The sequence below is a fragment of the Pseudophryne corroboree genome, chromosome 5, assembly GCF_028390025.1.
Source record: "Pseudophryne corroboree isolate aPseCor3 chromosome 5, aPseCor3.hap2, whole genome shotgun sequence".
NCBI lineage: Eukaryota > Metazoa > Chordata > Amphibia > Anura > Myobatrachidae > Pseudophryne > Pseudophryne corroboree.
The window spans coordinates 615,765,292-615,788,610 of NC_086448.1; the positions used below are offsets into that span (position 1 = coordinate 615,765,292).

The following is a 23,319-nucleotide window of genomic DNA, read 5'->3' on the forward strand; positions in this document are numbered from 1 at the left end:
CCTAGTTTTTTTTTAAGTGCCATCCTGTCTACCACTGCAATGCCACTCCTAGATGGGCCAGGTGTTTGTGCCACACACTTGTGTCACTTAGCTTAGTCATACAACCACCTCGGTGCAACCTTTTGGCCTAAAAACAATATTGTGAGGTGTGAGGTGTTCAGGATAGACTGGAAATGAGTGGAAATGAATGTTATTGAGGTTAATAATTCCATAGGATCAAAATTACCCCAAAATTCTGTGATTTTTAACTGTTTTTATGTGTTTTTTCAAAAATCATCCAGATCCAAAACCAAAACCTGAAAGGGTGGTTTTGGCAAAACCAAGCCAAAACCAAAACACGAGCAGGGAATTAGAACCAAAACACAAAACACGAAAAGTGCCCGCCGCACATCTCTAGAAAGAATACAGCGAGGAATTTGACGAGGAGCCATGATGAGGGAACTTTTGAAAAGGAAAACCAAGTGGATTTTCCTGATGAACAGTTTGGATCCAGAAGGTTTAAATAAACATAACAATCAGTTTTCATCCTATTTGGAATAAGATACAACAGAGTCTACAAAACGACTCCAATATCTATGAATAATTAACCACTTGCCTGGCATGGTCGAATCAGATGCGACCATGCCTGCAAGTGCTCTATCTGACCTGGTCGCACAGGACGCGACTAGTCAGATATAGAGTGTTAGCAAAGGCAGGGAAGGTCCCTCTGCCTCCCTGCACTCTCCCCCACTGATTGCCATGCTGCCGATCACTGCTGATCGGCAGCACGGCAGGATACCCCCCTCCAGCGGCTGCAGACAATGGCAACCGCTGGGGAGTGTAATTGAACCCTCCCAAGCCACCCCCAGATCCCCCCCTGTATACCTGCAGGCTGTCCCGGCTTTAAAAATGAAAGCCGCAATGGTCGCAACGTTCCTGATGTTCCAATGGTCGCGATGTTCCCGCTCGATGTTTTGATGTATGGAAAAAAAAAAAAAAAAAAATATATATATTTTTTCCTTTTTTTTAAACTAAAATCATTTGGGATAGGGTTAAATTCATGTTCTTCACCTAATTCACTCATAAAAACCCCCAACAATTTTGGAGCGTTTTTGGCAAAATAAATCATCAGTTAAGTGGTTAAATAACATTTACACTCAGTGAAGTTATTTACTCCTTTTGTGTTGCATTTGTAGCGATATCTACCCTGTACCAAGAGGATACATGAGAACAAAGATTGAGGAAAATATCGGAAAAAAGAAAAACCATACAATGGAGACATAGGAACATAACAAGAGAAATCTGTTATGATGGTTTCGTAGATAGGCAACAAATCTAACAAATAGTGATTCCTGTTCACCCTTTAATTACTTAATGAAGTTTAAAAAGTATTTTTAATAATATTTTAAAATATTTTATATATCTAGAAGGTGTTTTGCACCCCCCCTCCCATTTCCCTGTGTCCATAGGGCCCCATTATAAAATAAATTCCCACCCTCCATTGGCAATAGAACCCCTGAATGGTCTTAAATCCTAATATTCGTACCTGTTCACCCCCTTAGTAGTAAAACAAAATACAAGTTTACAGCATAAACCAACCGCCCCACCCCCCACCCTGTTAAAGACCCTTTTTTTTGTACCCCCCTCCTCCTACCCTGTGGCCAATGTTTTATTTATTATTAGTTTAACCCCCTCCAGCATAATTGAACTATTTTATACCTCTCCCATCAGTGATCTCCGCCACCCTCTCCACCCCTGTGGACATACATACCCCCATCCCCCACATGCAGAGTGCAGAAGAGCATATGTCGGGGGGGGGGGGGGTGCAGCTGTTCTCTGCACTCGCAGAGATCAGTAAAATAGTACTTGGGCGGGAACTAAGTGCTTCCCTGGTGTATGTGCTCAGAATGCCGGCCACACGGCATTCTGGGGCGCAAATCCAGCAGTGATTTTGGCGGTCAGAGACTCCCACATCACTGCTGGGAGATCCGGGTAGCCAGAGGAGATCCACTCTGCACTTGTGCAGAATGGATTTCCTAATCTACAAGCCGGGGTACACAGCGGGGCAGCACGCCACATGTGATGCGACCTGGCCAGGTAACGTACTCCTGGCTGTGGTCACATCACATGCGACATAGCCAGGCAAGGGGCCAATGTGATAATTTAAAAAAAAACATACAAATTTATGGACAATTTTGTAAAAAAAAAAAAAAAGGAAAACTTTACTTTGTTATCCAGGGCTGGTGGGCAGAGTGTGGAACGAGGGGATGGTGGACAGAACACACACACACACACACACACACACACACACACACACACACACACACACACACACACACACACACATATGTACATATTTATACACACACACACACACACACATACACACACACACACACACACACATCTCTTGCTGGACCGGTTCTACACATTGTGGCGCCCAGTGCGAAAGTTTCCACTGGCCCCCCCTGTGCCCCCATTAGTACTGCCCCTTATAGATGTGCCCCCAGTAGTACTGCCCATTGTAGCTGTGCCCCCAGTCGTACTACCCCTTGTAGATGTGCCCCCAGTAGTATTACCCCTTGTAGCTGTGCCCCCAGTAGTACTGCCCCTTGTAGCTGTGCCCCCAGTAGTACTGCCCCTTGCAGCTGTGCCCCCGGTAGTACTGCCCCTTGTAGCTGTGCCCCCAGTAGTACTGCCCCTTGTAGCTGTGCCTCCTGTATGTGCCCCCAGTATGTGCCCTCTGTTGTAGCGCTGCTTTGAAACCCTAAAAGAAAAATCAAAATACTTACCTGCCCCGCTCCTGCTTCCGCTGGTCCGCTGCTGCCGCTGTCTCCGGGCGCCGGCTCCTCTCTATGGGAGAGACGTCATGACGTCTCACCCATAGCAGCGCCGCACTGACACTAGGGGTCAATTTTGAATTCTAGCGTCAGTCAGTGACGCCGGCTACAGCGGGCGAACACGGCGCTCGCTGCAGCTGGGGAACGGGGAGGGAGGCTTAGTAGCGGCTATTGCCACGGCGGCGCCCTCAGGGTAGTGGCACCCCAGGCAAAAAGCCTGCTTGCCCGTGGCAATAGCCGCTACTGATCTCTTGCATTGTTAACACCAGCAGGGGAGGGGTACAGAGGTAAATGGGAGGTATTGCAGAGTCAAAGACACAGACACCCTCCCCTCTCCCACTCCCCTGCACTTACTGGAGACTGATCTGGCAGGACGACGACATGCTGGGCAACACAGCTGCTGGAGGTGCTGGGGATGTGCTACGGGATTTATCAATTACTGCTGAGCAGAGCGATCGGGACACACTGATGGGCGGAGCCCGGCTTCTCTTTGAAGTGATGGAGAGCCGTGGCTACGAGAGCACTGTTGCTGCACAACAGAACCGGCTGGGGAGAGGAGGGCTGCCACAAACGTGCCCGATCACTGTAGCCAGCAGTGATTGCGACACATAGGATCCGGGCTGCGGGTGTAGGGGGACCAGAAGATCCCTCTGATATAGGCGGCTACTGAAAGATTATCTTTCAGCAGCCGCCTAGTGCCCATTTCTGACTGGTCACATCAGATGCGAGCATGTCAGGGAAACTCCAGCAGGGTGTGGTCGCATCTGATGTGACCATGCCAGGCAAGTGGTTAATAGGGCCAATTGGTGTGTATAGATTGATTAAACAGTGTGGAACTTGAAAATTGAGGAAAAACTGATATTTACTGTATCCTTGGAAGACTGATGAGTGTGGATTTCAGATATATCCCATAAACATATAATTAGTATATACTCCCCTGGAAATTAGACAGAGGACTGTAAAGTTCCCATATGAGAGAGGATAAATGTTCATATCTTCTTCCCAAAGTATAGGGGATAGGAATAATGATTGTTGGAATATTAGGGGAAATAATGATGAAACAGATGGGATAGTAATATTTCATAAAAATGATAATTCTTTTCAAGAGCTCCTCATGTATAGCTAACATTCCAATTCATGAAGAACTATGGAAATATACCTTTATTTTTGACCTGAAAATATGGATAACTGGAGACAAAAATCAGGTCAATTAATGTGGAATGGTAATTATCATTTGATAATGTACTAGGATTACTCTATATATGGTTTCCTATAGGGAGATTATATATATATATATATATATATATATATATATATAATTTAAGAGATTATTCTTAATATATAAAAGAACTATATACTTACCTTGGATCTATACAATAATGTTGATATACTTACCGTGAAAATTGGGTAGATATGAAAGGGTAGGGCATAGGATATAAATATTTATGGAAAGTTTCATATACAATTATTAGAGGATATATTTTGCTGGTTCACTAAGGGTGCACATACAGTAATAAATAATAATACCACAGTTGGGATTGGGATAAAGGATGAGAGGAGTAGGCACATTTAGTGGTGGTGGAACACTTTTGTAGTGACATGGGGGAGGTCATTCCGAATTGATAGCTCGCTGACGTTTTTCGGAGCACTGCTAACAGGTTACTACTGCGCATGCATATGCACCGCAATGCACAGGTGCGTCGTACGGCTACAAAGCAGATCAATGCTGAGCAATGGATTTAACGAAGAATTCATTTGCACAGCCATCAATTCTGGGACCTGCAACGCTGGATTCATCGCACAGGGTAAGTAACTCTTACCCTGGTCTTGTTCTACACAAAACTTTTTTGCATAGCAGGGCTGCACAAGCGATCGCAGCCTTGCTATGCAAAAATACACTCCCCCATAGGCGTCTAGTTGATCACACGGGCTGCAAAAAGTTGCAGCGTGCAATCAACTCGGAATGACCCTCACTGAGTGGTTTACACTTCACGAATTATAGTTTTAAAACAATATTTTGATCACTTTAACAAGAGCACAAGGGTTAGCCTATATTATTTCGGAGAAATATGTATATGAGGCTAAATAGTAGCACCTATGAAAATAATAACACATGAATATGTGTCCCTTAGAGGACACACACAATCACCTTTTTATATTTAATATTGTAGTTTGGGTTATAATAAACTCACGTACAAAATCAATGGAGTATGTTTATAAACACATTATATTGTGAGATTAATCACACTTTATTAATACACGTTTTATTGTGCACAAGAATGGGGTAGTAATTAATTGTATAGAACTTATTTACAAACATCTTAAAATATCAGATTTCCCAAAATAATTTTAAATATAGAACATATGAGATCTGAACATTATGTGTGAATAGCACCTGTGATAAAGAAATAGATCTATCAGCATCCTATAAGGATATGTTTTCAGTTTATATAATAATAAATAAAAATTTCTAGAACACGCAATCATCTAGTCTATATGAACCTTAAAAAGAAATTATCTACAGTATGTGTATTACTCTGTATGATAATCTTAAATCTTAACTTAGATATTTATCCTTATTAGAATTCCTATTAAATAATGGTTTAACTAAATGTAAAAATGCAAGCCATTTACCATGTTCAATGATGACTCTGTATGAGAAAGCAAGATAACCAATAGGAATGGAGGGAGGGGTATATAAACCTGGCAAGAGTGACATTCGGGTTGATGCCCTGACAAAGCAGCCTCTGTGAAACGTGCGTTGGCATTACAGAGACTGCTATGTGCTATTTAGACAGCTGCTAACCTATATTTGAAAGTGCACTTATGTCTGTATGGTCTGTGATACCGTTCTGGCACATGTATCGCTGCGAGAAGGCTGGGGCGGTTAGAGCACCTGTGTAACAACCAGCCGTACTTAACGGTCTGTCCTGGTGCGGCTAGGGCGGTGTGAGCATCAGAGGTCCAGCTGGCCATGTATAGCGATTAATCTGCAGCCGCTGCACGTGGTCCGTCTTACGGGCAGTGAGACATTTGATCACAGTACAGCCACAGCTAAAGGAGATGCCGGCATCTGTATAAACATTATATGCACTATTGAACTCACATACTTGTGAGAAAAGGATAAATATACAACCACTAATTTATATCTGATAAGGGCATTACACACTGCAAATTAGACATAATTAAAACCTAATAATTAGCAGATGCACACCATTGTGATATATTTGTTTACTGAATTGCAAATGGATATGGATAGCTAAATATAATCACTAGGTGCGGTGTCACAGGTGGTCCCGCTGGACACATGCACTGTGATTTACAGCAACACAGAATATAGAATACATAAATAATACAATTTCAGTAATATTAAAGATAATTGTATGTACATCTGCGATCTCAATAAGAACTGTCTATTGTGTCCATGTAATGTTAGACCAGCAATAATGTATCACACATGCACTTTAAAATATAGTTTATTGTAACATATAAAGAGTAACACAGTATTTAATGTGACATCTAGAACTCTTTATAAAGAGAAAATGAGATTTCCTGGGAACTAAAGTGTAATCTAACTAAGTAATGACAGGATCTCATAAATAAATTAACATTAGCAGCGGAGAGAAATCTTCAGAATACAAATAGCATTCTCTGTAGAAAATAATATTTTAATATCACATTTTCCATACTTTTTTCACTTACCTTATTTGTTTTTAATACATTTCATTATGGCTGAATAATTTTAATGGTAGTAATAAAAGATATGTTTTTTCTATCAATTTGTTAATTGTGGGGTTCTCGGTGCACCAAGAAAACAGCTTCTTTTTCTTTGTCTTTATCTTTGTCAAGACGCCTATGCTGCTTTGGAATAAAAAATATTTTTTATTATATAAAACCTGCTCCCTGTTATATGATGTCTATGAAACTGCCGCTAAAGGAGAGATGGCATATAATCCATCTATACCACTTCTGGGCATGAGTTTAAAGACAGAAGGCTTCCAATGTGGTGATTAAAGAAGGCATCTGTACCCAATGCATTTAATCCTCACAGGACTTCAGGGGTATACATCACTGCTGGCCGCAATTCTACATGTGTTCAAATGGTCACAGCTGAATTAAACTTGCAGTCTAAGGGCTAAAACACACTACACGGTTGTTGCCGGCCGGGAAAAAGCCGGACGGCTTTTTCCCGTGCCGGCATTGTAGTTAACAGTGTGAGGGGTAGGGTCCCTTCACACTGCACGGCCCCGGCCCGGCTGCCGGGTTGCAGCCGGGTCTCACCACTGGAGGGTCCGGCGGCCGGGCGGCCGCCGGGCCGTCTTTGGAGCCAGTGAACCGTGTGTGTGAAGGGGAGCTTTCACACACAACAGTTTCTTCTGCAGCCGTGTCTGATGCTGCGCATGCGCACAGCATCACACACGGCTCAAAGCCGTCCAGTGTGACAGACACTGCCGGTTTCTCCCGGATGGCAAAAAGCCGGACAAAGTTTGTCCGGCTTTTTGCCATCCGGGAAAAACCGGAGTGTGTGTTTCAGCCCTTATGATGATTAACGACAATATTGGACCCTGTTGTCCACCAGTGTTTCTTTATAATGGAATTATCACCTTCTCCACCAAGCAAAAATTCCTACAGCACCTGGTATTCCCATCCAAGTACTAACCAGGCCCAACAATGCTTAACTTCCAAGATCAGATGAGATTAGACACGTCTAGCATGGTGTGACTGTAGACTCATAGTCTGCCCGCAGACTGTGAATCAATTCAGCTGAGCTTCAGAGGTTCAAAATATGAATTTGTGAACCTGATTACCCCAAATTGTGCCAAACATATAATGTCCACTGACCATGAAACATAAAGAACCAATCAATAGCTGGAGTTGGAAGAGCCCTGGCACTTCATCTAAGTGAAGAAGGAGGTTAGTAGTTTTTAACATGGAGGTGGTAGTTATTAAACTTCTAAGCAATCCATATAGCAGCAGAAATTGAAAATATCAAATCTGTGATAATAATACCTTGATAAGTGTCCCAATGAAAATATATTTTTTAAGAGCTCATTAAAAGCAAACCTGCCTGCAGGAGACTGGTCAATGAATTTTCAAAAAGCACCTACTTTACAGGTTTGTGATACAGATCTATGAAATACACCAAATGGATTTACCCCAAAAGCTTTGTGGGGATATCATGATAGTCTGGTGATTTTTGCCTATATATTGACTGTATGTTAACATACAGTATATACAGGCTATACAAATCAGTGTCAGATTAAAGATCATACTGTATGTGCCTGAAGCTGAAATTTAGAAGTGCCTATTGAATGCCATTGCAGGGGGGATGTGACTAGTGATGTGAGGAGTGTGACCAATGCTGTGGCGGTGAGGTCTGTGCCAGGGGGTGTGGCTGGCACCATGGATGGTATAGCTTGAACATTGCTAATCAGGCATTCTTCCTGGAGATTAGGAATGTGTAAGGAAGCTGATTGAAGCATCCTTATAGATAGCAGATGGTAGATACATGCCCCTTCTGGATGGTAGATGACCAAAAGCAGCGACGAGTATTAAGTGACACGACAGTATTTGGTTTTGATTATGTGTATATAGTGGGTCCCCTACTGAGATAATGACACACATATATATATATATATATATATATATATATTATGTGTATATATAGATATATTATATATATATAATATTATGTGTATATATAGATATATTATAAAGATATATAATATAATATTATGTGTATATATAGATATATTATATAATATACATATATATGTGCCATTATCTCAGTAGGGGAAAGAAATGTTTGATTTTGAAGTTTGGATAAGGGATACTCAACGTGTGTGTGTGTGTGTGTGTGTGTGTGTGTGTGTGTGTGTGTGTGTGTGTGTGTGTGTGTATATATATATTTATTATAAAACTGAACCCTGATATAAATTAGGTAAAATGTAGTTCATCACGCACATTTAATCAGATACCCCAGATAAGATGCAATGCTGCCAGCAGCACTTATCTCCTGACTGCATATGGGGCCTAATTCAGACGTGGTCGCAAAGCAGCTATTGGACCTCATTCAGCAGCATACTCTGCTGCAATGTGATTGCATTCTCCCGGTCCCGCCGTAGTGCACATACGTAAGACCTGCTCTATACGCACGCGCAGAGGCAGAACTCTGGGAGACAACAGAGTCATCTGCCGCCGGGCTCCTGCTCTGAAGGGGGGCACCGGTCCTCCCATTCTGTGACACCATTGAATTAAGTTAATTGATAGCTGTCGCTGTCTTTTCAGTGGCCGACTTCCTCACTGGTCCCTGCACACTACAAATCACACCTTGTTTTATTATACTGTAGATACATATTTTACAAGTATCACACCCAGGATTAGAAACCACAACCTATTACACTGGAAGCAGACACCTTACTGATGAAGCTGTTTGCTCCTGTATAGGCAATATGAGAATTTTAACTACAGTATATGAAGATACTTCTCTGACAATTACACATAACTTCATATAGTTAGAATTCTCAGGCTTCCTCTACAGGAGCAAACAACTCCATCAGTAAAGTGTCTGCTGTTAGTGTAACAGGTCATGGGATCTAATCCTGGGTATGACTGCTAAGAAATGTGTGATTTAAAATAAAAGACAATTAAATGTATAAATACAGTATATAATTTTTTTTCAGAACACTCCATACACACACACACACACACACACACACACACACACACACACACACACACACACACATACATATATTTATCTTAATATAGGAAATAGGGGGGCACCAATATTTATCTTGCCTCCGGGCGACTGTGACGAACTTACGCCACTGCGCACGCGGGCCAAAGAGATGCAATCACATATCAGTGATGCAAAGAACTCTGCCTGATTGTCATCCCTAATTCAGCGATGTGATCACAATTCAACTGGCGGGCATTTGCATGCTGGACGGCCTTGCCCTGTGCTGGATAGCTCCCAGCATGCAATTGCAAATAGTTGCAGTTTTGCTAAATTAGGAAAACAGCAATTGATTCTGAATAATAATAATAATAAGTAATTCAGACCTGATCATAGAAGCAAATTTGTTAGCAGTTGGGCAAACCCATGGCCCTCATTCCGAGTTGTTCGCTCCCTAGCTGCTTTTAGCAGCATTGCAAACGCTAGGCCGCCGCCCTCTGGGAGTGTATCTTAACTTAGCAGAATAGCGAATGAAAGATTAGCAGAATTGCTACTAAATATTTTCTTGCAGTTTCTGAGTAGCTCCAGACCTACTCACAGATTGCGATCAGCTCAGTCCGTTTAGTTCCTGGTTTGACGTTACAAACACGCCCTGCATTTGGCCAGCCACTCCCCCGTTTCTCCAGACACTCCCACGTTTTTACCTGACACGCCTGCGTTTTTTAGCACACTCCCGGAAAACGCTCAGTTACCACCCAGAAACGCCCCTTTCCTGTCAATCACTCACCGATCAGCAGTGCGACTGAAAAGTGCCGCATGAACAGCAAAACTGCTAAGATTTTAGTTAAATAACTAAGCGAATGCGCCCTGCGTACCATGCGCATGCACATGTAGCAACAAATTGCAGCATAGCGAAAATCGGCAATGAGCGAACAACTCCGAATGACCACCCATGTGCACTGCAGGTGGGACAGATATAACATTTGCAGAGAGAGTTAGATTTGGGTGTGGTGTGTTCAAACTGAATTCTAAATTGCAGTGAATACTGGCTGCTTTTTTTTACACTGCCATTTAGAATTCAGTTTGAACACACCCCACCCAAAATCTAACTCTCTCTGCAAATGTTATATCTGCCCCCCCCCTGCAGTGCACATGGTTTTGCCCAACTGCTAAAAAAATGTCCTGCTGCGATCAACTTGGAATTACCCCCATGGTTTTTTCCAACTGCTAACAAACTTGATGCTGCAATCAACTCTGAATTACCTCCTATGTGCCACTGCAGGTGTGGCAGATACAACATTTGCAGAGAGAGTTAGATTTGGGTGGCTTATTTTGTTTCTGGGCAGAGTAAATACTGCCGGCTTTATTTTTACACTGCAATTTAAATTTCTGTTTGAGCATACCTCACCCAAATCTAACTCTCTCTGCACATGTTATATTTGCCCCCCCCCCCCCCTGCAGTGCACATGTGGCCTAATTCAGACCTGATCGCAGCAGCAAATTTGTTAGCAGCTAGGCAAAACCATGTAACGTGCAGAGAGAGATAGAGTTGGGTGGGGTGTGTTTAAACTGAAATCTAAATTGCAGTGTAAAAATAAAGCAGCCAGTATTTACCCTGCACAGAGACAATTTAACCCACCCAAATCTAACTCTCTCTGCACATGTTATATCTGCCCCCCCTGCAGTGCACATGGTTTTGCCCAACTGCTAACAAATTTGCTTCTGCGATCAGCTCTGAATTACCCCCATGGATTTGCCCAACTGCTTACAAATTTGCTACTACGATCAGGTCTGAATTACCCCAAGGTCCTTTGGGTCTGATACATCACTATTGAGGCTGAGATAGTGATGTTCACAATTCTGCTCTTGCTAAAAATCGCATGTGAAGAGCAGCCCAGAAAGGATAAAATACGCCCACCAATGTATTCGGAAATCTGCGTATGCATTAGCAGATTTGCAATGCATATGCTAAAAATGGACACCATCGACTTTTACGGCTGACCCAGCATACTCAAATGAATGAGAATGCAGTTGCACCATGCGCCATCTTTTTGAACACAGCGTTTGTCGATGACGTCAGATACACACCTCAAAAACGGCCATGACATGCCTGCTTTTTCCCAAACACTCCCCACAAATGCCATGTTACCACCCACACACATGGTCATTAACCGCCAATCAAAATGCACTAACTTTACGATTAGGCTGCATACGCATGGCGCTGGCATTTTGCCCTACGCGCACATCCAATGCGTTCGCAGAAAATATGCAGTTTGACAATAATCGCTCACTGTGTGCAATCTCACATTTGCAATTGGCAATGAATCAGGCACTTTGTACACAAATCGGATAATGTTTTCTTACTGCACCTGTGCCTGAGCCACACTGTGCATGCGCAGCAATTGAATTACAATGGCTGTCACACTGAGGAATTAGTCACAAAGTGAGTGACAGGTAGATAGCATTTGGGGGTGGGAACGGGGAGTGGTCAGAAAAATGCAGGCATGGCATAGCCATTCAGATGGCCTTCTCTGGACATGCCTAAAACAGCAGCTCAGCCTGTTTATCTCCTGAGGCACTCAGACACTGCAACATGACCTAATTTGTTACAATGGTACTGATGTATCAGCAATTGTACGCCATAGTACTTGGGCGGGAACTAAGTGCTTCCCTGGAGTATGTGTTCAGAATGATGGCCACATGGCATTCTGGGGCGCAATTCCAGCAGTGATGTTGGCAGTCAGAGACTGCCACATCACTGCTGGGAGATCCGGGTAGCCAGAGGAGATCCACTCTGCACTTGTGCAGAATGGATTTCTTAATCTACAAGCCGGGGTACACAGCGGGGCAGCACGCCACATGTGATGCGACCTCTTGTATTGTTAACACCAGCAGGGGAGGGGTACAGAGGTAAATGGGAGGTATTGCAGAGTCAAAGACACAGACACCCTCCCCTCCCCCCCCCCCTCTCCTGCACTTGCTGGGGACTGATCTGGCAGGACGACGACATGCTGGGCAACACAGCTGCCGGAGGTGCTGGGGATGTGCTACAGGATTTACCGATCACTGCTGAGCAGAGTGATCGGGACACACTGATGGGGGGAGCCGCAGCTTCTCTTTGAAGTGAGGGAGAGCCACGGCTACGAGAGCGCTGCTGCTGCACAACAGAACCGGCTGGGGAGAGGGGGGCCTGATCACTGTAGCCAGCAGTGATTGCGACACATAGGATGCGGGATGCGGGTGTAGGGGGACCAGAAGATCCCTCTGATATAGGCAAGAAGAAAATAATGTGGGCGCTCAAGGGAAATCGTAGTACAACGGCTGCTGGTTTTGTAAATATTCAATATTATTTATTGGTAAAAAAATATATTAATATGAGCAAATAGACATTTAAATGACTAGAGTGCCATAGGTAATTCCTATACACAATTGAAACCTCTGATGAAACCGCACACTGTGGAGGCGGAGAAACGCGTCAGGTGACCTGTTACGACTGTGGAACGCAGGTGGACCGCAACCGGAAGCCGGAAGCCCCGAACCCAGAAGCCGTGAATCGCGGCATCTCAGCATCTCAGCGTCCCCTGCTACCCAGGACTTACACATGTGGCTCCCTGTCTCCGTTCCTGCAAGGGCCAAGTGCTAGCTGACAGCACATCATACCACTCACAGCAGGCATTGCCAAAAGAGAACCGCCGCAGCGCGGCCAGCCACTTTCTCAGTGAGTGGATCCAACAAGCCACACGGAGGGAGACAGCTGCGGGAACGGCATACTCCAAATCCAGCCGCACCATTTGAACATTGCGTCCATCAGTTCTTTCTGGTGAAGTATCAACAGGCTTTATTCATCTCTAGCCTTTCTTTCCCGCAAAGTACATTTAAGCCTGTATAAGCACTAAACCCTCATTGCCATTAACAGCTGGCTTACGCATGCAAAAGAATTAACAACTACTATTAGGGATAGTGCTTAAACATATATAAGTCCTGGGACCCAGGACACAGTTACTATCATCATTATTATTATTGTTGTAACTTGTTGTTTATATTTTTTAATATTTTTTTATTCAATTGTGTATAGGAATTACCTATGGCACTCTAGTCATTTAAATGTCTATTTGCTCATATTAATATATTTTTTTACCAATAAATAATATTGAATATTTACAAAACCAGCAGCCGTTGTACTACGATTTCCCTTGAGCGCCCACATTATTTTCTTCTTGTTTCTGTTAGTGCGGTGGATACCCAGGTCCACCATTGTGGGCAGCTAACAGGGTGATCTGTTCTTTCGTGTATATCAAAATACCATACAGATTAGTAATTATACTATTTTAATTCTTTTTTATTATTTTAAAAAATCTTTTTCTTATTAATCAGCGCCCACTTTTGTCTTGGGACTCTTTCCATAGACTACTCTCCCTTTTCTCTGATATAGGCGGCTACTGAAAGATTATCTTTCAGCAGCCGCCTAGTGGCTATTTCTGACTGGTCGCATCAGATGCGATCATGTCAGGGAAACTCCAGCCGGGTGTGGTCGCATCTGATGTGACCATGCCAGGCAAGTGGTTAATAGGGCCAATTGGTGTGTATAGATTGATTAAACAGTGTGGGACTGGAAAATTGAGGAAAAACTGATATTTACTGTATCCTTGGAAGAATGATGAGTGTGGATTTCAGATATATCCCATAAACATATAATTAGTATATACTCACCTGGAAATTAGACAGAGGACTGTAAACTCCCCATATGAGAGAGGATAAATGTTTATATCTTTTTCACAAAGTATAGGGGATAGGAATAATGATTGTTGGAATATTAGGGGAAATAAGGATGAAACAGATGGGATAGTAATATTTCATAAAAATTATAATCCTGTTCAAGAGCTCCTCATGTATATCTAACATTCCAATTCATGAAGAACTATGGAAATATACCTTTATTTTTGATCTGAAAATATGGATAACTGGAGACAAAAATTAGGTCAATTAATGTGGAATGGTAATTATCATTTGATAATGTACTAGGATTACTCTATATATGGTTTCCTAAAGGGAGATTATAATTTAAGAGATTATTCTTAATATATAAAAGAACTATATACTTACCTTGGATCTATACAATAATGTTGATATACTTACCGTGAAAATTGGGTAGATATGAAAGGGTAGGGCATAGGATATAAATATTTATGGGAAGTTTCATATACAATTATTAGAGGATATATTTTGCTAGTTCACTAAGGGTGCACATACAGTAATAAATAATAATACCACATTTGGGATTGGGATAAAGGATGAGAGGAGTAGGCACATTTAGTGGTGGTGGAACACTTTTGTAGTGACATGGGGGAGGTCATTCTGAAATGATCGCTCGCTGCTATTTTTCGGAGCGCTGCTAACAGGTTACTACTGTGCATGCATATGCACCGCAATGCGCAGGCGTGTCGTACGGCTACAAAGCGGATCAATGCTAAGCAATGGATTTAACGAAGAATCCATTCACACAGCCGTCAATTCTGGGACCTGCAACGCTGGATTCATCGCACAGGGTAAGTAACTCTTACCCTGGTCTTGTTCTACACAAAACTTTTTTGCATAGCAGGGCTGCTCAAGCGATCGCAGCCTTGCTATGCAAAAATACACTCCCCCATAGACGGCGTCTAGTTGATCACACGGGCTGCAGAAAGTTGCAGCGTGCAATCAACTCGGAATGACCCTCACTGAGTGGTTTACACTTCACGAATTATAGTTTTAAAACAATATTTTTATCACTTTAACAAGAGCACAAGGGTTAGCCTATATTATTTCAGGAGAAATATGTATATGAGGCTAAATAGCACCTATGAAAATAATAACACATGAATATGTGTCCCTAAGAGGACACACACAATCACCTTTTTATATTTAATATTGTAGTTTGGTTTATAATAAACTCACGTACAAAATCAATGGAGTATGTTTATAAACACATTATATTGTGAGATTAATCACATTTTATTTATACACGTTTTATTGTGCACAAGAATGGGGTAGTAATTAATTGTATAGAACTTATTTACAAACATCTTAAAATATCAGATTTCCCAAAATAATTGAAAATATAGAACATATGAGCAGGGGCGTATCTACCATTTGGCCAGGATGGCACTCGCCAGGGGCGCCCGTAGAAGGGGGGCGCCGCCCGGAGGTGCCACCCGCGGCCAAGTGATAGAGCAGTCCGGATGGGCAGGGAGTGAAGCAAAGGCTGCACAACTTACACGGAGTTTAATCAGCGGCTGGAGGAGACAGAAGCTGTGTGCTGCCGAGTCCTGACTTAAAGTCCTGGCTGCAGCAGTTTCTGCTACAGCTGAATATATCGCTCCCCTCAGCTCCTGCACCTCCGAGTCACTCCCTCCCTCCACTGTTCCCTTGAAAGCAGTTAGCCCCGCCCCCTGGAGGCGGAGATCCAGCCCAGGCCCATGATTACCAGGGCAGTGTGAGGAGGATTACTGGGGGTGCCTGCAAGGAATCACACCGCGGGAGGAGGAGACACTATGGCTGGAGACTGATGGACAGACCCCTTGAAGTGCTGAGACACCATGGTGAGTCCTTGTCCCAAGAAGTCCGTGACAGCTGTCTGTGTGGAGGAGGGGATATGTGTGGGTGGGAAGTGAGAAAGATGTCAGTATGGGGGGGGGGGGAGATTGAGAGAATTGTCAGTATTGGGACTGGGGCATGTATATATGAGAGCTGTCAGTGTGGAGGGGGGGAAAAGGGGGAATTGGTGTGATGGAGCTGTCAGTGTGGAAGGGGGGGATTGGTGTGATGGAGCTGTCAGTGTGGAGGGGAGGAAGGGGGGATTAGTGTGATGGAGGCGTCAGTGTGGAGGGGAGGAAGGGGGGATTGGTGTTATGGAGGTGTCAGTGTGGAGGGGGGGAAGGGGGGATTGGTGTGATGGAGGTGTCGGTGTGGAGGGGAGGAAGGGGGGATTGGTGTGATGGACGTGTCGGTGTGGAGGGGAGGAAGGGGGGATTGATGTGATGGAGGTGTCAGCGTGGAGGGGTGAAGGGGGTGGATTGGTGTGATGGAGCTGCCAGTGTGGAGGGGAGGAAGGGGGGATTGGTGTTATGGAGGTGTCAGTGTGGAGGGGGGGAAGGGGGGATTGGTGTGAGAGAGGTGTCAGCATGGATGGGAGGAAGGGGGGATTGGTGTGATGGAGGTGTCAGTGTGGAGGGGAGGAAGGGAGATTGGTGTGATGGAGCTGTCAGTGTGGAGGGGAGGAAGGGGGATTGGTGTGATGGAGCTGTCAGTGTGGAGGGGAGGAAGGGGGGGGTGGTGTGATGGACGTGTTGGTGTGGAGGGGAGGAAGGGGGGATTGGTGTTATGGAGGTTTCAGTGTGGGGGGGATGAAGGGGGGATTGGTGTTATGGAGCTGTCAGTGTGGAGGGGAGGAAGGGGGGATTGGTGTGATGGAGGTGTCACTGTGGAGGGGAGGAAGGGGAGATTGGTGTAATGGAGGCGTCAGTGTGGAGGGGGGGGAGGGGGGATTGGCGTGATGGAGGTGTCAGTGTGGGAGTGGTAAGAGTTGTCAGTGGGGGAGGTATGTTTGTGTTTAGATTTGTGCGTATGAGGGTAATGTGTGTTAGAGAGTTTTCAGGGGGGGGCACATTGTTCATAATTGTTTTGACAAGAAGAACTACATCTCCCAGCATCTGCAGCGTGCTGGAGATGCTGATAAGCTTTATCAAAAAGTTTAAAACGCTTATTGCTTTTAAAACTGGGTGGTTAATAAGGGAGAGCTGTACAGTACGGCATTTTTCCAGTGCATATGTTTGCCAGTTGAGCTGCCACATTTCACTGAACCACCCCCAAATGTAATTGCACCCACCTCCGTCCTCCTAGAGGGAGATAGTTACAGCTGTTATACTAATAGTGGGTTGTTGAATGTAGGCCCTCATTCTGAGTTGTTCGCTCGCAAGCTGCTTTTAGCAGCATTGCACACGCTAAGCCGCCGCCTACTGGGAGTGAATCTTAGCGTCTTAAAATTACGAATGAAAGATTCTCAAAATTGCGATTACACACCTCTTAGCAGTTTCAGAGTAGCTCCAGACTTACTCGGCATCTGCGATCAGTTCAGTGCTTGTCGTTCCTGGTTTGACGTCACAAACACACCCAGCGTTCGCCCAGACACTCCTCCGTTTCTCCAGCCACTCCTGCTTTTTTCCCGGAAACGGTAGCGTTTTTTCGCACACACCCATAAAACGGCCTGTTTCCGCCCAGTAACACCCACTTCCTGTCAATCACATTACGATCACCAGAACGATGAAAAAGCCGTGAGTAAAATTCCTAACTACATAACAAATTTACTTTGCGCAGTCGCAGTGCGGACATTGCGCATGCGCATTAGCGACTAATCGCTCCGTTGCGAGAAAAGAAGTCAACAGTACTTATGTCGACACTACAATGCCAGCACCAGATTCCCAACTCAGTTCTAAGGCTGCTTAAAGTATTTTTTCCCTATCCTACCACTCACTACTAGACACCTACCTCCACCCCTCCACACACGCGCACACACACACACACACACACACACACACACACACACGCACGCACGCACGCACGCATGCACGCACGCACGCACGTACGTAGAAGTGAGCCAGTGGAGAAATTTCCCCATCAACCAATCAGCAGCTCTGTATAATTTAATAGTATGCAAATTATAGATGTTACTTCAGTGCTGATTGGTTGCCATGGGCACTTCTCCACTGGCTCACTTCTCCGCTCTTATCACTGCTTAGTAAATGTACCCCTTAGACTCTCTCCTCTGTCTAGACTGCCGTGGTTCCCAAACTCGGTACTCAACAGTTCCAGGTCACCTGTGGATTTTTAAAATGTGGCAGTTGGTGATACACAGTACACATGCCGTGTGACTTGGAAAACGTGACTTGTTAGGGATCCTTCAGGACCGAGTTTGAGAACCACTGGTCTAGTGTGTCAGTATCTGTTGTCCACTGTATCCTTTGTCTTATTTTTCGCAGTATTTCTCTGTCTCTGATGTAGTGCAGAGAGGTAGTACAGTGATGTTTTACAGTGTAGTGTAACCTATAGAAGGGTCAGCAATTAGTGTAGGGTGTAGAGGCGTCAGTGATGTAGTGTAGGGAGGTCGGTTATGTAGTGTAGGGTGTAGAGGCGTCAGTGATGTAGTGTAGGGAGGTCGGTTATGTAGTGTAGGGTGTAGAGGCGTCAGTGATGTAGTGTAGGGAGGTCGGTTATGTAGTGTAGGGTGTAGAGGCGTCAGTGATGTAGTGTAGGGAGGTCAGTTATGTAGTGTAGGGAGGTCGGTTATGTAGTGTAGGGTGTAGAGGCGTCAGTGATGTAGTGTAGGGAGGTCAGTTATGTAGTGTAGGGTGTAGAGGCGTCAGTGATGTAGTGTAGGGTGTAGAGGCGTCAGTGATGTAGTGTAGGGAGGTCGGTTATGTAGTGTAGGGTGTAGAGGCGTCAGTGATGTAGTGTAGGGAGGTCGGTTATGTAGTGTAGGGTGTAGAGGCGTCAGTGATGTAGTGTAGGGAGGTCGGTTATGTAGTGTAGGGTGTAGAGGCGTCAGTGATGTAGTGTAGGGAGGTCAGTTATGTAGTGTAGGGAGGTCGGTTATGTAGTGTAGGGTGTAGAGGCATCAGTGATGTAGTGTAGGGAGGTCAGTTATGTAGTGTAGGGTGTAGAGGCGTCAGTGATGTAGTGTAGGGTGTAGAGGCATCAGTGATGTAGTATAGGGTGTAGAGAAGTCAGTGATGTAGTGTAGGGAGGTCAGTTATGTAGTGTAGGGAGGTCGGTTATGTAGTGTAGGGTGTAGAGGCGTCAGTGATGTAGTGTAGGGAGGTCAGTTATATAGTGTAGGGTGTAGAGGCGTCAGTGATGTAGTGTAGGGTGTAGAGGCATCAGTGATGTAGTGTAGGGAGGTCGGTTATGTAGTGTAGGGTGTAGAGGCGTCAGTGATGTAGTGTAGGGAGGTCGGTTATGTAGTGTAGGGTGTAGAGGCGTCAGTGATGTAGTGTAGGGAGGTCGGTTATGTAGTGTAGGGTGTAGAGGCGTCAGTGATGTAGTGTAGGGAGGTCAGTTATGTAGTGTAGGGTGTAGAGGCGTCAGTGATGTAGTGTAGGGTGTAGAGGCATCAGTGATGTAGTATAGGGTGTAGAGAAGTCAGTGATGTAGTGTAGGATATAGAGGGGTCAGTAAATATACTAATCCCAAGTACTTACTACACTTAATAAATTAAAACACAAACTGCAGGAAAAAGTATGCAATCTGGGTCAAAGAAAAAAAGCAAATGGCAGAGGTTAATAAGAGTGACCAACGCCATGCCTTGCGCCACATAGCATTATGTTAAACTGAGATGTTCCATAGTCTGGGGTGGGTGGAACACCATGACACATAGTCTGGGGCAGGCAGGTTAGCTAGCCTATAGAAGTCTGTTGATAGAGGTTGGGGGGGGGGGGAATGTGGACTGATCCAGTGAGGGTAGGCCGGGGAGGCAGAGCCTCACCTGTTATACTCGAGTATTCTCCAGGTTTTTTTGACTATAAATAACATATATAGGGTAACAAAATATGTACAACCATGTTTCATGCCCACATGAACCCTACGGTTCATATGGGATGTGAGTCTTCGCATCCACCCCCTGCGATTAGCCATAGCTGCCCCCCCCCCCTGAGTTTTAGCCCTAGCCACCTACCCAGGGTGGTTAAGGTAGGGGGCAGAGGAGGGGTAAATTAATTACCTTGTCCTCTGTCAGCATTCTAAAAATCACAATGTCGCAGTTTGTCATCTGACCGCCTGCATCCCGAACATCACCATTTCCTAACACACCCATTCATATATGTGTATGTAACTCTGACTCTGATACTAGCCAGTGCCTCCTCAGCCACTGACCTCACCGCACCTCACTGGGCAGTTCATGATCCAATGCTGCTCGGTTTCCTGTCTGCTGTTGCTACCAGCCAGTTCCCGTTGACAGTGAGTCCCAAACAGCAATGTTTGGCAGCGTTTGTGGGATGCAGTTGGTGTGGCCCCCCTATTTCAAATTGGGGGGGGGGGCGCCGGGCCCTTACTTTGCCAGGGGCTCTCGGACCCCTAGATACACCCCTGCATATGAGATCTGAACATTATGTGTGAATAGCACCTGTGATAAAGAAATAGATCTGTCAGCATCCTATAAGGATATGTCTTCAGTTTATATAATAATAAATAAAACTTTCTAGAACACACAATCATCTAGTCTATATGAACCTTAAAAAGAAATTATCTACAGTATGTGTATTACTCTGTATGATGATCTTAAATCTTAACTTAGATATTTATCCTTATTAGAATTCCTATTAAATAATGGTTTAACTAAATGTAAAAATGCAAGCCATTTACCATGTTCAATGATGACTCTGTATGAGAAAGCAAAATAACCAATAGGAATGGAGGGAGGGGTATATAAACCTGGCAAGAGTGACATTCGGGTTGATGCCCTGACAAAGCAGCCTCTGTGAAACGTGCGTTGGCATTACAGAGACTGCTATGTGCTATTTAGAAAAGCTGCTAACCTATATTTGAAAGTGCACTTATGTCCGTATTGTCTGTTATACCGTTTCGGCACATGTATCGCTGCGAGAAGGCTGGGGCGGTAAGAGCGCCTGTGTAACAACCAGCCGTACTTAACGGTCTGTCCTGGTGCGGCTAGGGCGGTGTGAGCATCAGAGAACCAGCCGGCCATGCATAGAGGTTAATCTGCAGCCGCTGCACGTGGTCCGTCTTACGGGCAGTGAGACATTTGATCTCCATGCAGCCGCAGCTAAAGGAGATGCAGGCATCTGTATAAACATTATATGCACTATTAAACTCACATACTTGTGAGAAAAGGATAAATATACAACCACTAATTAATATCTGATAAGGGCATTACACACTGCAAATTAGACATAATTAAAACCTAATAATTAGCAGATGCACACCATTGTGATATATTTGTTTACTGAATTGCAAATGGATATGGATAGCTAAATATAATCACTAGGTGCGGTGTCACAGGTGGTCCCGCTGGACACATGCACTGTGATTTACAGCAACACAGAATATAGAATACATAAATAATACAATTTCAGTAATATTAAAGATAATTGTATGTACATCTGCGATCTCAATAAGAACTGTCTATTGTGTCCATGTAATGTTAGACCAGCAATAATGTATCACACATGCACTTTAAAATATAGTTTATTGTAACATATAAAGAGTAACACAGTATTTAATGTGACATCTAGAACTCTTTATAAAGAGAGAGTGAGATTTCCTGGGAACTAAAGTGTAATCTAACTAAGTAATGACAGGATCTCATAAATAAATTAACATTAGCAGTGGGGGCTATAATTGCCTTTATTAGAAGAGAAATCTTCAGAATACAAATATCAGTCTCTGTAGAAAATAATATTTTAATATCACATTTTCAATACTTTTTTCACTTACCTTATTTGTTTTTAATACATTTCATAATGGTTGAATAATTTTAATGGTAATAATAAAATATATGTTTTTTCTATCAATTTGTTAATTGTGGGGTTCTCGGTGCACCCAGAAAACAGCTTCTTTTTCTTTGTCTTTATCTTTGTCAAGACGCCTATGCTGCTTTGAAATAAAAAATATTTTTTATCATATAAAACCTGCTCCCTGTTATATGATGTCTATGAAACTGCCGCTAAAGGAGAGATGGCATATAATCCATCTATACCACTTCTGGGCATGAGTTTAAAGACAGAAGGCTTCCAATGTGGTGATTAAATAAGGCATCTGTACCCTATGCATTTCATCCTCACAGGACTTCAGGGGTATACATCACTGCTGTCCGCATTTCTACATGTGTTCAAATGGTCACAGCTGAATTAAACTTGCAGTCATATGATGAATAACCACAATATTGGACCCTGTTGTCCACCAGTGTTTCTTTAAAATGGAATTATCACCTTCTCCACCAAGCAAAAATTCCTACAGCACCTGGTATTCCCAAGTGGTCTCCCATCCAAGTACTAACCAGGCCCAACACTGCTTAACTTCCTAGATCAGATGAGATTAGACACGTCTAGCATGGTGTGACTGTAGACTCACAGTCTGCCCGCAGAAATGGGACTGAGAATCAATTCAGCTGAGCTTCAGAGGTTCAAAATATGAATTTGTGAACCTGATTACCCCATATTGTGCCAAACATATAATGTCCACTGACCATGAAACATAAAGAACCAATCAATAGCTGGAGTTGGAAGAGCCCTGGCACTTCATCTAAGTGAAGAAGGACGTTAGTAGTTTTTAACATGAAGATGGTAGTTATTAAACTTCTAAGCAATCCATATAGCAGCATAAATTGAAAATGTTAAATCTGTGATTATAATACCTTCATAAGTGTCCCAATGAAAATATATTTTTTAAGAGCTCATTAAAAGCAAACCTGCCTGCAGGAGACTGGTCAATGAATCTTCATAAAGCACCTACTTTACAGGTTTGTGATACAGATCTATTAAATACACCAAATTAATTTACCCCAAAAGCTTTGTGGGGATATCATGACAGTCTGGTGATTTTTGCCTATATATTGACTGTATGTTAACATACAGTATATACAGGCTATACAAATCAGTGTCAGATTAAAGATCATACTGTATGTGCCTGGAGCTGAAATTTAGAAGTGCCTACTGAAAGCCATTGCGGGGGTGTGTGACTAGTGATGTGAGGAGTGTGACCAATGCTGTGGCGGTGAGGTCTGTGCCAGGGGGTGTGGCTGGCACCATGGGTGGTATAGCTTGAACATTGCTA

At 43.7% G+C, this 23,319-nt stretch overlaps 1 pseudogene; it reads right to left on the reverse strand.

Moving 5' to 3' along the window:
• Positions 1-22,494: 22,494 nt before the first annotated feature.
• On the reverse strand, positions 22,495-22,613 carry LOC134931485 (5S ribosomal RNA; annotated as a pseudogene).
• Between the last annotated feature and the right edge of the window lie 706 nt (positions 22,614-23,319).